General features: G+C 35.8%; 1 protein-coding gene across 1 annotated transcript in view; it reads right to left on the bottom strand.

The window, feature by feature from the left end:
* Positions 1–18,028, bottom strand: part of FSTL5 (follistatin like 5) — a 372,757-nt gene that overhangs the window by 317,422 nt on the left and 37,307 nt on the right. The gene's annotated exons all lie outside the window — the stretch shown is intronic.

Genomic DNA, 18,028 nt, shown 5'->3' with positions numbered 1-18,028 from the left:
GCCATCTTATTAATGTAAGTTATTTCCCTAAAATCCCATTATGAGAGACTGTTCTCAGTGTAATTTTCTTTCATCTTAATTCATGTAAGTTGTACTTTCTCCTCCTTTACCACGAAAAACTGCCACATCTTATCAAGACAAATGTAGCATTTTAAATAAAATCTATTAAGGAAAGAAAATAAAACTAGTCAGACTACTGTGCCCAAAAGAATAATTATTCGGAAAATAAATCCAACTGAATAAAAGCTTTACTAGCAACTATGGTCTCCCTAGTCCAAGGTCTTAGGATTATTTGAGCTGCTTCCCGATATAATGAAAATATAATTATAAAAGTATGTACCTACATTGATTAACCAAAATATCTAGAAAATCATCTTGGGGCAAATTATTATTTATGCCATTGGTCTGTGAAAAGGCTGATAAGATAGTTGGAAGAAAACTGCATGCTATGAATATTGATCAATATTTGTCCTTTGAAAAAGCACTGTATAAAATGTTAACAGGGCGCAGACACATTCTAATATAAGATTTGAAGAGAGATTGCATTACAATATTATATTGCTTCCTCTGACATTTCAGAAGCCAGAATACAAAGTTAAGATGATATCTTTTTATTAAGTCTGAACATTCCCAGCTTTATTTCATGTATGAAAGCTGCATACTAACTACCAACCATTTAATACAGATGTAAAAAAAAATCTGCCATGGCTTTCTATAGGAGAAAATGGTGTATCTGTCAACCTGGACTTCACCGAGGCTTGTATTTATTGCATCATTATTTGCAGTATCACACTGCACTGAAGCAGTAGTGGAAATCTCTGTGCCAACAATTCAGGGATGCATTGTGTTATGTACCAGGTGTAATAGATTGCAAGAGATTATCTTAAGGGCTCTCAAAAATTCTATTTCAGCTCTCCAAGCAGGAAAGAAATCTCTGTTGATAAACTATCTCTGTATCAGTGACCAAATTTTCTAAAGGACAATGTTTATTTTTAATTAATTTTATCATGCTATTAATTAACAGAAGAAAAGGAGGAGAGATGTATACAGTAATGTAATGTAATAAAGATTCAGCATAATAATTATGAAATTTAAAAAGGGAGAAAGGTCTGGAAAAGTATGTTATAAACAAAACAGCTCCAAAAGATTTGACCATATTCTTGAAAACATTCTTCTTTGTCAAAGAAAAAGCAAACAACCCACATTAATCCACCACAGCAGAAGGATGTTTCTAAAGAAGAGATTCAGGACAGTCAACTCTTGTTTTCTTTTATATACCCTAGGTTTTCAAATAAATAAGAGCTGTCAGATATCTAATGAATTGGAGATAGTGTCAACATTCTGTGAGAGGTACAATTTTATCTAGCAATAAGGATATAATTTTTGATCCAAGTGTCAATAAACTGGGGAAATAAAGTATATTAAGGAGAGAATGTATGGTCTGAAGGGGTGGCACTCACACTTACCTACAACTGCTGAAAATTGATATCCTGTGATGTTTAGTCAATGGAAAACCATCCTAGAATATTAAGATGGTAGGCCCTTTAGTCTTTTTGGGACCTTAAGAGCCAATGAAAAGGACAGGCTAAGAGCTAATTAAATACCTAACTTAAATGATTGTTTTACAAATCAGCTGAGAAATGGCTTGCTGAAAAAACCAAATAAAAGACAGCAGTAATTGAGAAGCAATGGAGGTCATCTTGAACAGATTAATGTACGGCTTGGAAAAAAGACAGGAGCAAAAGGAAGCCAGTCTTGAAGGAAAAAAAGCTGAAATCATGTCAGTATTAGGTAGGCAGTCAAAAGCAGTGTGGTTTTTTGACAGCTAAATAACCTGGGCTGGAATTCTGAGCAAGTTGTAAAAGAGGAGACTTTTACTCAGCAGTTGTGAGATTGGGAGGAAATATTTGTCCCACCAAGATCCTTCAAAATCAGTTTTAATATGAGTGATTTTGTGTGACTATAAGGTGAACAGCAAAGCTTAGAAGGAGATAATTTGATTTTGGAGGACTAAAGTGGAAGAAAATACTAGACAATTTAGAAGGAAAAGCTGCCCTATACTTGAAGTAGAACAACCTTCTTTCAGTTCCACTTAGAATACTTGCTATTATAACTAAGCTAATATACTTCCGGGATGTTTGAACTGCAGTGTGTTATATACAGTGGTGTGAAAAAGAAAGTACACCTTCTCTGAGTTGTATGGTTTTACCTATCAGGACATAATAAAAATCATCTGGTCCTTATCAGTCATCAAGTCGACCATGAACTCCTCTGTATATCAAAGTATTCTAGAGTCAAATGTGAGGCCATCTGTCTGACAGCTAAAGCTTGGCTAACATTGGGTCATGCAATAGGATAATAATCCCAAGGACACCAGCAAATCTACAACAGAATGGCTGAAGAAGAAAAGGATCAAGGTGTTGCAATGGCCCGGTCAAAGTCCAGACCTCAACCTGATTGAAATGCTGTGGCGGGATGTCAAGAGAGCTGTGCATAAACAAATGCCCACAAACCTCAGTGAACTGAAACAATGTCGTAAAGAAGAGTGGACCAAAATTCCCCCACAACGATGTGAGAGACTGATAGTCATACAGAAAACGATTACTTCAAGCTGTTGCTGCTAAAGGTGGTTCTAAAGCTATTGAATCATAAGATGTACTTAGTTTTTCACACATGGCTTCTCCATTTTGGCTTTCTTTTTGTAAAATAAATGATGACATGGTGTAATATGTCATGTGTTGTTGTTCATCTGAGGTTGTATTTACCTACTTTTGAGAACTGCTAAGGACCAGATGATTTTTATTATGTCCTGATACATAAAACCACAGAACTCAAAGAGGGTGTACTTTCTTTTTCACATTACTGTATCGGCTACCCTTGAAGAAGATCACAACACTTATATTAGTACAAAACACTGCAGCAGGTGTACTAATTGGAACTGGGCTTTATGAAAATATCACCACAATTTTATATGATATTCACTCACTCTCAGTTCATTTCTGGTGCCAATTCAGGATGCTGGTGTTAATCTAAAAAGCTCATCATGGTTTGGGAGCATACAGTTGGAAGAAATGCTTCTTTCCATATATTCCTACTTGATAGCCCACAATCATCTTCAAGAACTCAATATTCCCAGGTTGAGGTACAGAAGTAATTGTTCAGCTGCAGTTCTGTTCAGTAGCTCTCCCCAGTGATACATTAGTTTTTCAGTGCAAGGCAGAGCCTTTTTTCTTTTTTCTGTCCTTAGTAATTAATTTGTTAATTTTAATTTCACTCAGAATTTTTTCATTATTCTGATTGCTGCCTTCCTTGTTTGTTATTTTTATTTTAATTACTGTATTTTATGGCATTTAATTATTGTTTAAAAAGCTAAGGCGATTTAAAATATTGTAAGCTATAGGGGGGGAAACTCAGTTTTGACTGGGACCACACACATTTTAACAATAAATAAAAATAAACCTATTTATTTACTTATGTGTGTTCTCTTATTTTTCTGGTTTCTTTCCTTGAGGGAAAAGTTGTCATGAATATTGGGTTTTAAAACTTGTTTAGGGAAAGGGAATAATGAAAAGGGGAATGGAATTCCCTTGTACTGTTTTCTCTTTACACCATTTTTGCTGACTTGAGTAAAAACATGTATTTCTCAGGTCCATTGCCACAAACCCCTTGAAAGAAAGGAGGGATATGCACCCGCAAATGTATTCTTATCCATTTTGCACCACTTATTTTATGTATTTCTTACTTAACACCATACTTAATTCTTTTCCAGGGAACATCTGAATACCTCTCAACCTATCTATAATTCTTGCAATGATTTTCACTATATTGTTTGTAGATTCCTCACATGCTTGCATTGTTCCCAGTGAAGTATTTATTTTTTGTTATGTCCTTTAAAAACATAATAAAATAAATCACTAATTTTGCATTAGGTATTTTCTAACATCCTGGAAACTTGTATTTCAATTTTTAACCCTGCTTATAAGTATCACAAGGTCATCACACAAATATTGCATTATGACACAATTAAATGCTGCATGTAATTTATATAATTTATGTCATGACATCATGACCTAAAGGGTGTTACCTGTTTCCCTTTCCCTCCTCTGCAGATGCCTGTGGTTATTAGGTACATTGAAAATTATCTATACATAATTCATTTATTTAGAACTAGTCCTTTAGTTTAGAATAGAATCTATAGATCTAATGCATAAATGTTTTTATAATCAAAGATATTCAAGTTTATAAATAAAGCTATAGACTTCCTTGAGTTAAATTCAAATCCTGGGGCTACACAGACATAGCCATGTAATTTTTGGGGGGTTACAATATGGAAATTGTTTACCATAGTGGGTTTGTTGGGGGGGGATGTATTTCTGACTTTCCAGTCTAGCCTACAACAGTGATGTGTTTGGCTGATCTCTTAGCCAAAACAAGATCTAACAAGATCTAAACAAATCTAAAAAACAAAGCAAGATCTAATTCTCTGCTTAGCTTTTGAGAAATCAGCCAAGATTGGGCCCATACATATTATCTATAATCACTAGTAAATAGTGATACTATTGCATAACCTCGCAATATTATAGGGGGAATTGCCTAGCTGATGTCATATTATAAATAGGTAATGACAGTAGACAACTTTAGAGAATCTAACAGTGAGGTGTTTTATCCAGCCATACTAACAAGTCTTTGTCAGATTTTTGTAGAAGTAAAAGAACAAGGAGATGGAGAATACATATAGAAAATTCAGCTGTTAGTATGAAAACCAGTGGAGCTACTGCTGAATCCAAAAATTAGAAATTACATAGGATAACTTCTCCAAAACTGAATAGAATTCAACCATTGGCCAAAAGGTAGGAGATTTGCTGGATGCTTGGTGACATCAGCACCTGAAACTTGCCCAGAGAGTTTGAGAACCTTAATACAGTTCATTAAACATTAATAAAGGAAATGGTTAACGCACGTTTCTCTCACTTTGCCTGAATTCACTATTCTGTGATTGGTAAGTTCATCCAATAATTATCTTTATGCAGGAAAAAAAAATGCTATTTTGGAATATGTACTAGCATAGTCAATTTATGCCAATCTCTGGAAACATTGCCAAGACTTCTTTCCACAAAAACTGCTTGAACGCTTTCTCCAAAACCACTTCTGCCCTCACTCACACATTTACCATTGTACTTTGTGGTTGTTCTAGTTATGCATTCCGTGTACCACTTATTTCCATATCTGAAATAGCTACTGTATTACTGTTACTATGTGGTCAAAACGGACAGCAACATCTTGTACAAACCCCTTATCCAAAATGGAAAACCAACCAACCAACCAACCAATCAGAAATAAAGTTGGACATATATTGTGCCAATGCTGGTGATTCTCAGCCCAAGGGTGAACACATGGTTTTAACCTGGGTACAACATAATGAAGAATGCTTTTAGATAAGTAGTGGAATGACGTATTCTATCTCCATCTGCTATGATAACAACACACAGAAATCCAGCTCTAGAAAAGGCAGAGAAGACACTTTTACTGTACGTGGAATGTGAGACAAGGAAGAAAACATGTTTCAGTAACATAGTGCTTAAGTACAAGGCTCAAAAAATCTATGAGCACATTTGTCAATGCATTTGGGTTACAACATCTGACATCATACCCTACAACCCCTTTTTTCCACTGATTTAGTTTCTCACTTTATGCAAATTAACTTTATATGAGTTTGGGAGGGGAAGCCTATATTTATAATGCCCATCACATCCTGATTCTGAGATAGCATCAGAAAATATAAAATGAATTTGGGGTATCTCCACTGAGATGGACTATCCAAATATCTTTCAACTGATACAAACAGAAATAAACAGTTTGTACATGATTGATTGATTTACATAGATTTAAAAAAATAATAAAAGAACAAAGAGATGTGCATTCAGAAAAAAGAATCATACAAAACAAAAAGTCTTACAGAAGCTCACCACCACTTCACCCCAAGGCCTTGGAAAATAATCAAGTTTTCAGTCACTTTTGGAACACCATCAGGATAGCAGCCATATGGTTCTCTAGGGTTATTCAGTGATAAGCAGCATATTAAATGTTTGGGATAAATGGAGGAAAAGAATTAGTACATGCTTGTCATTTCTTACCTTGTTATGGAATATAACACAGAGGTGAGGCAAGAGTACATTTTAGCTCCTTACTTTTCAATTTGTATATTAATTCAATTATCCAGCCCCCCTTAGGTCCTCATTATCACCTTCCTGTATTAGCAGGTAAGTGTCCCAGCTTTTTGTACCAGATAATTTTGTAATCATGTCTGTCTCCCAGGGTGAAATGAGAAGGACATTGAAGTCATTGGTCTCTTTCATGTTATAAATCATCAGGAAATTGAAATTCTAATATTTGCATAAAACTACTTCAAAATTCAAAATTGGAGGGCATTCTATCAGCAGGCATGTACCTATAAATGTCTTTGAGTGATGTTGCAAGCCTCACTGTCCTGGAGAGAACATTTTTCCTATATGGTTGGTGTTTCAGTTATCCGGAGATTTTTCCACTCAAAGGGTGCACATTTCATCCCTGCAGTTTACAAGATCTCCCAGATTTTCTGTGGCATTCAAGTGAGTACTTTAGAAAGCTTGACATCCTTGAAGTAGTACAGTCTAAGTTTCTTAAAGCTATCTGGCAGTTCCAAGATATATTAAGAATGATACTCTATGTTTAAAGATGGGCTTGGTCTCTGTAGATGCTAGAGTTTGATATTATATTCTTAATTTCTTAATGGCTTAATTAAAGCCAATTTCCTTTCCAAGGGGTTTGGCCCCACTGGTTCTTTGATTCCATTTTAAGTTAACCTGGCTAAAACAGGCTATTGGCAAACTCCACTCCCTTGGACCCTTATTGGAGAGCCTTTACCCATTAGGCCTAGAAAGTTCCAGAAATGTTCTAAAGCAGCAAATCTGGGATATTGATTTTCAAATCAATCTAAGTCTGGTTCCTTACCTTACAGCTCATGCAATATTTTTAAAAATAAAAATCAGTATGCACCAATTTCCTATCTTGCTTCTATTATGTTTTTGATGCTCCAACAGGCATCATGTTGGTCAGGTAGGATACATTGCCCTTGGCTGTTTTCCTGGAACATTACAAAAACACCCTTTTATATCAGCACATATACTGTTGTGGAGATGGTTCATTAGAGTATTTGAGCTACAATCTTCTTTTCATTCATCCAGTCTTGATGAAATTCCCAAGCAGAGAACAGGACTCCTGTCTGTTTCTTCTTTAATCTGATCAGGATTCAGATCTATCCTCCAGGTTTGCTCAATTTTTTGCCTTCATATCTACCATCCATCTTTTGTTGTGACTGAAGAATTGTAATAACTTCTACCTATTACGTTTTGCTTTATCTTATTTTATCATACCTTTTTATTTATATCTTTGTATAATCTATTTTATTTGACTTCTGGGCTATGGCAGTAATAATAAACATTTGGTTTGAAGTCCTTAATCCTATAAAATCTTTTGCCTTTTCATTCTTTTTCATCAGAAGAGAATGATTGTGGTCAGAATGTGTTTCTACCTTTTCCAAACTATTAAGGTTAAATTTTAAATATGGAGTTGTGATAATTGCTTAATTTCTTAAATCAGGAAGAAGATGTACTGCTTTAACAAACTGAGCATCCAGGCTAGTTCAATTTGTAGCCATTGGATATATTTTGAGATCTGAGTAATATGAAGCAATTAGCTTACTTAAAAAATGCTCTTTAGATAATTAGAGGAGAAGACATTCCCCAAATTTTTGTTGCATTCAAATTCCCACCATTACCTCAACAAGTCTTAGATTGGACTCCCTTTCCTTTTCTAAACTTGCCAGTGTCAGAGTCAGGACCCCATAGGCATTTCCTTTGGGCCTGAAGCCAAGAAGAGAGAGAAGGTAGCACATATTTTCACATACGCACACAAGCTGTCAGTAAGATGAATAACATATATCTATCCCCATTTTGACTTAGCTAGTACAAATAAAAGCAAAAGTAATGACAACTTCTCCCCTTCACCCACATTTTAAGATTGTCTTCATAATTACAGTTCAGCAAACACTCTATTAAACTCTAGCCTGGGTTTAAAAAAATATGTGACTCTCAGGGTTAAATAATTTTTAAATGACCGCACAGTATAGATTTGGAAAGGAATTATTTTAAAAATGCATGGATTTCAGAGTGAGTTTATAACTCAATTTTGGGAGATAAGGATTGAAATACATATTTTATCCAGGGCAAAAACATTTAAACAATGACAAAATGCCAGGTTTGTTCTTAAAAATTACAGCTTTGTTATGGTTCATTTCTCCAGGCTGTATGCACAGGTCTGATAGTAAATCTTGCTCTGAATTTCAGGGACATGGGGTTTACTTTATTACTATTTTTGTTTTAATGAGTCAGAACATGAATTCAGATACAAAAACTATAATTATCAGTTCACATTTATTTTTATTTTATTACTATTTTTTTTTTACAGCTTCACATAGGTAGCTAAGTATACACATTAAATCTGTAATGCTTTATTTCAATAAAGCTTTATTGATTAGTCTTGCAACCATATCAACCAGGAGGAAAAACATCAGCAAAAGCAAAACAAATATCTAATACACGAAATCCATAATAGATTAAAATATATAATAGTAAAATGGGATAGTACCGAGTTTAATACTACTATAAAATAGTTATGTATCACTAAAATCATAAGTCAGATTCATGTGAGACCATCCCCCCTACATGATACTCCAATCTGTTCTATATATTGGGATCTCAACTGAGCTGCCTTGTCCACAAACTTGGCAGTCCTACTCACAATAAAGATATTTGTGCCCAAGAGAAAATAGGATAATCTGTATTTGGAGTCCCAATGGACTGTTCTTTTCAACAGAGAAGACAGATGATTAAGCATGAGTGAGTCATAAAGTTTGCAGTCGAACAAAACATGGCCAATATCTTCTATAGATGGGTCCCCACAGAGACATAGCCTCTCATCATAAGGCACATGATGGAAACGACCATATTTGACCATAGAGTCCAGTAATTCGAACCTAGCTCTAGTGTAGGCCCTTCTCAGGTTTTGGTTTAAACTCATCGATAGGTATTTTTCGGAATTAAAGGTAATTTTGTTCTTCACCAACCATTTTAATGACCCATTTTTGGCCAATTCCTCCATGTCCAATTGGGAAAAGGAGAATTATATATAGGGTCTCTTCCAAATATAAATATATTTATTTCATTCAATAAAGGTTAGCTAGTAAACAGAAAGAAAATGTAATCATGAACCTTACTTCTAAGCTGCTTTCTCAATATTTAAAAACTACTATATTGCACCACAAATATAATATTATTCAAATGGAAAAGCTGAAGTGGTTTATATATGGAGGTGTGTGTGTAGATACACAAATCATAAATACTGTACATACACACACATGCTCCAGCAAGAACACTTGGTGCTAAAATAATATTTTGCACAAGTTTTAATCAAGGTTTAATGTGAAAAATATTAAAGCACAATTTAAATTGAAGAGGCCTGTTTTTATTCTGGCTAAATTTATGATACAGGGAATACAAACTTATAACAATTTTAACAGCAAAGAAAGCAAATTATTCACCTTTAAAAACATCTATTTCAAGAATCAGTTATGCTATCAAACTGCACATTTGCTTGGGGCCCCCAGTGGCCCAGATATAATGGAGTTAATTGAAATGCACATCAAGGGTTATATTCTTATGCTGCTGCTCCCATCATAAAACTAAATCAATGGAGAATGCCTGAAAGTTAAAAGACAACCTAAAGAGTAAAAAAGAGTGAGCTAGATAAATAATTTGTAGCATAACTGAATGGTCTTTCTATGACTGGAGACAGGTATGATCAAAGTTGTGGCAAGAGTATGTCTTGCTTCCATAAACCTTTGGTTAAAGCTTAAATTTTATCCTCAAGTCCTAGCTCCATTACTTCTCCAGGACAACTTTCAATCTATCTAGATTAAGGCTGTTGAATCACAACTTCTAAATCTGGACTTCTCGTTCTCCTTGATTCTTAAGATGGAATATGGTCAGGCAAAACAAAATCTGATTCAGAGGATAAAGGATATTGAGTGATTGAGTGACTGATGCAGGCAAAGTCTCAGCCCGCCTGTCATCAGCATACAATAGATATATTGTCACTGGCTGCTGACTGTCTCACACGGCTAGAAACACCCAGCCATCGGAAAGCTTTCTCTCTTGCCCGATGTCATAATCTCTCCTCTGCAATATTGGATGGCAAATATAAAAAAGTAACATTGGCTGAAAGGCTCTGCCTCTATGATTCTGGAGAGATTGAAACCACAGAACATGTTTTTCTTCGTTGTTCCTTTTACAGAGACACCTGAACCAAATATATCCTCTCTCTGATCACCAGATATCTTGGCCACTCAGATCAGCGTGTGCCCAGATGCCCAACAAGATGAACTGCCATTTGTTACAGCACATGTGGCTAGGTTTTGTGCAGCAGCATGTAAGACCCACGGGATCTTGACAGGCCAAGTTCCTGCTACACAAATGTATTTTATGTAATCTTAGATATTATCACATTTTTGTAATTTTAGATGTTATCACATGTTATATAATTTTAGATATTACCTCAAAACCTAGACATAGGTTGTTCCTTTTGGACTCCACTCACGGATTCTAGTCAGGTTGTTTTATAGAAGCATTTTAATTTTGTCTTAAATTTTATTTATTGACCCTTAAGAGAGGTCTAAGACTGTAATAAACTGACTGACTGATACTTACAGTTGTTTTTTCTCAAGGCTGAATATGCCAAGTGATCATCCCAATTGCTATTCTCTTTACTTCTTCCAGTTGGTTTGAATCCTTCTTAAAGAGTGGTACATAAAACTGGACATGGGACTTGAAGTGTAGTGGACATGGTGGAACTGTTTAGTTCCACATGATCAGGAGGCTCTGTTTTTATTGCTGCAGTCTAAAATTGCATTTGCAACTCATTGTCAGCTACAATTTCAAGAATGCTTCTAAAACATACTAATACTAACATTGGGATTCCCCATTCTGTATAGGTGCACTTGATTTCTTTTTCCACAGTGAAGAACTCTGCGTTTTTCTCTATTAAGATAAAATAATTTTCTGTATTGCTTTGTCTTCTAGGCTATTAATTAGCCCACCTAGTTGAATATCATCTACACAATTAATAAGCCTCCCTTGCACTTCATCCAAATCATTAATAAGAACCACATCAATAGGCAACTGAATGTAGTTTCATGGGAAACTGTTAATGAGGACTTCCAATCTTTTTTTTCAGTCTTCAGATCCAGAAATCACCATTTCACTTTTTTCCACTTCAAAATTCTTTGTATCATCATATGTATTCATTTGCCTTTTTTTTTTTTTTTGGCTTTTTCACAAGTCCATGCATGTAAAATGTTCCCTCATGTTTTTCTCATTTCTAATATTGACTATAAGTACCTTTATACACCCTAGATAATGTGTTTGGTGTCTTATACCAGCGGTACATCATTTTGTAAAAGTTCTGTCTTAAATTATAACACAGTGTGAATTTCAGTCCCTTTATTCACATTCTCTCCCATTGATCCATCTGCATATTACAGCCAAAATTCTTAGCCCATTTTTATCATGTGATCTTTAACTTGTTCCTTTTCTGTTTCAAAGTTCAACAAAATTATATCTTTTTCCAATCGACTGTTCATCATTTGTACACAGTTCATTTTCAAATTGTCTTATGTTGTTCAATCTCCATTACCTTTTTTATCTATATTAAATCTTTCTCTTAATTGTGCATATGAAAACCGTTGAAAACTAAATCCCTCTGCAATTAATTGTTCTCTTGACTTCATCTTGAGCTGTCCATCTTCCTGAATTAATAAGTCTTGATATGTTAACTATTTCTCTTTGTCTGCTGTTTCTTTTCTAGTTCAGTTCAGTTCAACTTTACTGATTTAGTCTGTTGACCATATCAAGTATAAGGGAAATAAGATAAAATAAAATAAATGCCATTGTAAACATACAAGTCAGAATTAATAAGAATGTAAATATAACTAAAACTATGATACAAGTTCATGTCAAGCCATCACCCCTGCAGTCAACACCAATCTGATCTAAATAATCTGCCCTCTTTATAACTGCCTTTGATATAAAGAGTGTAGTCTTACTGGTGATACACAGGTTCTTGCCCTGTAAAAAGTAGGAAAGTTTTTTATTTTTTAAATATAAATCTAAATGGTCAGTCCTCTCTGCTGAATATAATCTACAATCAAACAGGATGTGTGCCGTATCTTCAATACCTGGGGCGCCACAAATACATAGTCTTTCTTCATATGGGACTCCTTGAAATCTCCCATATCTTACCATAGAGTCTAACTGGTCGAAACGAGCTCTGGTGAAAGCTCTTCTAAAATATTGAGGTAAAGGAGTTGTTAGATACTTTTCTAATTGGAAGACTGATTTGTGTTGGGCCAGCCACTTCAAGGACTTGAGATGTTTAAGGTGTGCTATATCCTCTTGGGCCGCCACATCCAAAACCCTTTGTTTAAAACTTTTTTTGGCCTTCACGTCTGATTGTACTGGGAAGTGGGTTGAAAATCCATATTGGGAGATTGTATTGGTAAGTCGGGCTGCCCAATCATGAGGAGGCTTATTGTGCAACTGTTCTTCAAAACAAAGCTTTGGTAATCTTTCTGAGTCCATAGATAGGATCTTCAGCCAGTAATTGAATACTTTTGTTACCAAATGGCTTTGTATGGGGGGAATGTCTAACTCTGCTCTTACAGCTCGGGTTGGGGTGGACTTATCCACCCCCAAAATACATTTCAGAAATGAAGACTGTATCTGTTCAAACAAAGGGACATTTGAGCTTCCCCACAGTTCTGCCCCATAGGTAAGCATTGGGATGATTTTACTGTTATAAACCTTTATGATTGGTGTTAACAATCATGGGTAACTGTGGTTAGTTAACTGCCTTAAGGCATTGGCGCAGGCCGTAGCTTTTATGGGGCTTCTCTTGTAGTGGGGGAGCCATGAACCTGTTTCAGTAAAAACAAGCCCTGGGTATAGATGGGATTTAATCTGTTCTGTATGTTCCCCGTCCAGGGTCCAATTGTATCTGATCCTCCTTTTCCCAAAGTTGACTACCTTGGTCTTAGATTTGTTAATAGACAGGTAGTTACATGTGCAATATGTACTAATCTTACGTAGCAGCCTTCTCATTCCTACTTGGGTGTGTGACATCAATACCATATCATCTGCGTAAAGCAGTATATTTACGTGTTTGTTTTTATTTTGGGCATGTGTGTGTCTGTTGAATATAAAAACTTTGGGATGTCACTTATATATAGATTAAGCAAAATGGGGGCCAATATGCATCCTTGTCTGACCCCTTTGTAAGTACTAATGGTTCCTGTTAGGGCGCCATTTGCTCCAGTACATACCCTTAGGCAGGAGTTTGAATATAATGCCTTGATTAATAGAAGGAGTCTGGGTTCCATGTTCATATCCATTAGTTTCTTCCAAAGGAGGTCCCTATTTATTGAGTCAAATGCTGCCCTAAGATTGATGAAGGTAGTATACAGTTGATTCCCATTAGCTGAATATTTGTCTATTAAGTGACATAGAGTAAAACAGTTGTCAATGGTTGAGCGTCCAGGTCTAAAAGATTGCTCTTCAGGTAGTAGGTCTTTTTCATTCACCCAATCCTCAATCTTATATAGGAGATATTTAGCATACAGTTTGGCTACTATGTCTATTAAATTAATTGGTTGGTAATTTGAGGGGTCACCCTTGTCCCCCCTTTTATAGATGGGGATCACAATAGAGAGCTCCCACCCAGCTGGAATTTGGCAGGAGTTATTTATGTGGGTGAATAAGCCTGCAAGTAGGGGTGCCCACCAATTAGCGTGTCCTTTAAATAATTCAGGTGGCAAGAGATCTTCACCAGGGGACTTGTTAGGCTTCAGAGTCTGTATAAGTCCTCTAATCTCCCATTCGGACACTGGGGGCCAGAGTGGAGGAGAGATACAATCCTTCTGTGTTGCATTTTGTGTATCTACCATTCCGTTATCACTTGGGATTGTGAAAAGATGGCTATAATATTCCTCCCAAGCATTTCTTTTCTATAAAATGCTTCCTGTGCTAAGACCTGTAAAGATACAACCTGGGTTTATATTTATTCCATATCCTTAATATGGCACTTCTCACATAATGATTTTTAAAATCTACATTAACTTTATCATACCATGAAAATCCATGCCATTCAAACCTTATATTATATTCTTCTAACATTCTTTTATTTCTCAGAAAAACCTAGTCTTTCATCCAAACCAAACAGCAGGCTGCAAAATAGTTCCCAGGGTTTCAAGCCAATATCCATGGTGACTGTGATTATGGAAGATATTATCTAGCACATTTGAAAGGTCTTAGGTTTAACAGTTATAATCTAAGGTTCAATAATGAATGAATTAATGAATAAATAAATAAATACATAATCTGGGATGCTTGTATATAGAGTCTTAGAGTGTAATTCTAAGTAACTCTAGGCAGCTTACAACACATTAAAAACAGCATAGAATCCAAAATCATCAAAATCTGAAGGATAAAAAGATAGAGGCTAGTCTGACCTCAGAGGGTAGTTGTTCCAAGGGGAAGGGCCTGCCTTAAAAAATGTTATCTTTTGGGGTCCTTCCTCCTTGACCATCCTGAGGGTGTAACATTCTATCCCAGACTGATTATGTAGGGTGGACAGATTTCTCCTAGAGACAACTTGAAAGTAACAAGTGACCAAACCATAGATATAAAATGTTCCTAATACAATTCTCATCCATCTTGGATAAAGTCGTAGAAAAATATATTTCTATGTTTGAAAGAGACTGAACACTCACTGCAGAGTTATCTGAAAGTTTATTTCATTATATTCACAGTTGGAACAGTTTAAGCTAACATCTGTCAAGTTAAGGTAGGACAGACTGATGAAAGTGGACATTGTCCTGGCAAGGCAATCATTTATACCTCAAAGGCAACCAAAGAAATGGAGAAGAAATGGAAGTAAGTCCTGGGAGAATGTAAATTTGAAGCAAGGCTATTGATAAAGAAGTCTAACATAAGTATCATAAAGAAAAAAGGAGGGAAGAGAAATCTTGACTTCCCAGTGAAAACTGGAACCAGGAATGTAGCCTGCCACCCTCCCCTCCCCCGAATTAATCTTGGACAGTGTTGATTTCTGAGGCCACTTAAGCAACAGAAAGAATATTACATAACAGTTAATAGATTTAGTTTATTATTGCAGCAATGATGGTGTTTTGAAAACCTGGCTCTTCTCCCAGCCTTGGAGTAGTATGGAGTATGATTTTTTTGTATATTTTATACTGTATGTCAGATATTGTTGTTTGTCTTTGTGAACTGCCCAGAGTCACTTTGCAATTTGGTAGCCTCTAAATCTAATGAAATAAACAAACAAATACAGGAATGTAGACCTCAAAGTTTTCTTGTATGTGTGATCATAATTTATAGTACTGCTTAAATAAAAATAAATAGATACTTAGAAACAGTAGCACTGAATGATTTGGAAGCAATAGCAAAAAAGGCAACTCAGGCAGTTAAATAATTCATATAACCTATAGAAAAGTTCTCTCTTTTCTTTTCTCTTAACTTTAGAAACATAAATTGTGTAGATTACAAAATTTATATATATCACCTTTAAGAATGTCGCCATAATAATAATTGTGATTCCTAGATTCTGAACCCACAAAGAAGTAAATGGCGTTAAGGGACAGTGAATGTCCTATAGGGTTCCTTCCTGCGTGTCTTCTCCTACTTTGTCCTACATAAATTTCTCCTTTCCTTTTCAGAGTAAAATTTATTTAGGATTATGGCAGCATGAACAATATTCTTAATCATAGTTTCAAACAATATATATATGTGTGTGTGTGTGTGTGTGTGTGTATATATCAGCTATCAAAAAATTAGCTTTGCAGACATTGCTATAATCCATTATTTATGTGAAAATGAAAGGTAGGAAAAACTTGAAAAGTATAAATCAGCATCTGGCCATAGCACTTTATTTCAGACTACATGCTATTGAAAAGAAGAAGGACAGGATTCTAAAGTCCGAAACTCATTCACTTTCAAAGTAACCTAATATTTTTCTACAATCATTGAGTTTATACATCTATAAAGCACTGGCATGGAAGATTCTCATGAGACCATTCTTTTTGACTTATTGGGTTTCTGACTCACTTATTTACAAATGAAAGTAAACTTTAAAAAGAGGAGGGAGGGTTCTTCTCTCTTGGTGGAAATAAAGGCAAAATCATTCAGCTTGAAAGTTGGAGGTATAGCCTCACAGGACTTTTGTTCCAGTACTAAGGGAAAAACAATCTGTATGTAAGAAACTGGCTGTTCCTCTAGCATAGAAGAAATGTTTTAATTGACTTTTTTCAAAAGATACTTAAAACAAATCCACGTTATTCAAAATCAAAACAAAAGTTCAAAGCTACATTTTTCAAAAAGTACATCATTCCTAAATCCTAAGAAACAGTGCTCAATGTTGGGTATTATAGTAGAGTTTTAAAAAGCATTGTGTTTGGTTAATCTGAATAATAGGAAGGTTTATACAATGAAAAGTATGTATGCTGGACAGCTCATCATTAATTTATATAGAAAAAGACAAGGAGGGAGAGCAGTTTGTCAGTAACTGCCGCCACCATCTACCATAACATTGCACAGTTTCATTCTAAGGCTGTCGCTCTCTCTGTCTCCATGTTTGGAACCAAATCATAATCATGTTTATCTCTTGATTTAAAAACGTTCACTCCAAACAGCAATATCACCCATTTCCCAGCTGTATATAGGAACTTAGCAAAGGTATTATCTTTCCTTTGTGTTATCCAAACATGTATTTTATGAAGAATTACTGTGATGAAACCATAGTAAGAAGATTAGTAAAGGTATTATAATGGATATTTCTTGTAACTTATCGCTATTAGAAAAGAAGCCAGTTTTTTTTTTTTAATATATTTATTTGAAAACACATCCTGATAAGAAGATGTCTACAGCTATCACAGCCATGTGTTCTGATGAGCAGTTAGCATAAAACAATTCTGTAGGGTCCCGTCATATGATGATTTTCCCCTGCCACTCATTTTGCACTGCCCCAGTTAATCACATTTAACAGGAAATCAGCAGTAATAAGTTGCATAGGAATGAAAACTCTGCTTCCTCACCAGCCTTTGAAAACCAGTTGTTGTTGTCTTTTCGCCCCCATCTCCCTCTACCTTTTCCTGACAAAGCTTGCATTTCATCTGGTGTTCACGGGCATTGAACAATCTGCTAAACTGCTAGTTATGCTCTTTTCCTAGCACGGCACATTCATTCAGCCCAGATCAGGAGCAGAATGCAGGTTTGCTGACATGCTACATTTTCATGCTTTGCTTGGAGAATGGGGTGCCCAGGCTGGGATAGCACCTCTGGTGGAAGGACTTGCCATGCCCTTTTTAGGGCTGCTTGTTCACCTTTGGTCCCCATCTGGGGCTTAGTTCTCACCTGTGGCTCCAAGTAGCTGGAACACACTCCTATTCTGTTAGACTCTGAACTTCCAGACTGGGAATGCAGAGCCACCTCCATGTCCACAGATGAACTGCACGACTGGGAATGCAGAGCCACCTCCATGTCCACAGATGAACTGCACAACAGCATGTCTTCTTTGAACCTGAAGGACTACCTGCATCAATATATGCTGGGGGCTTCTCGGAATAGCACAATGGTGAACTGAAGAGTTGTCTGCTTCTCTTTTGTCAAGGAAGAAAGAGGGGTTGTTTGCTCATTCACACAGCATTGGAAACCCTGTGGGAGTGGGAAGGAAACTTCAAGATTGAAGCAGAGTGCTTGCTGTTTGGCTGACATTCTCAAAATTCAGTTTTTGGCTAGCTGAGGCTAAACAAGGATTGGCTGAATGTGTTCCTTGTGCACATCAGACCCAAGCTAAACGTATAAGG

The sequence above is a fragment of the Python bivittatus genome, unplaced genomic scaffold (genome assembly GCF_059951505.1).
Source record: "Python bivittatus isolate LINGU-HERP-01145 unplaced genomic scaffold, Pbiv_v1 ctg000070_np1212, whole genome shotgun sequence".
NCBI classification, from domain to species: domain Eukaryota; kingdom Metazoa; phylum Chordata; class Lepidosauria; order Squamata; family Pythonidae; genus Python; species Python bivittatus.
This window is presented reverse-complemented; position numbering and strand designations above follow the sequence as displayed.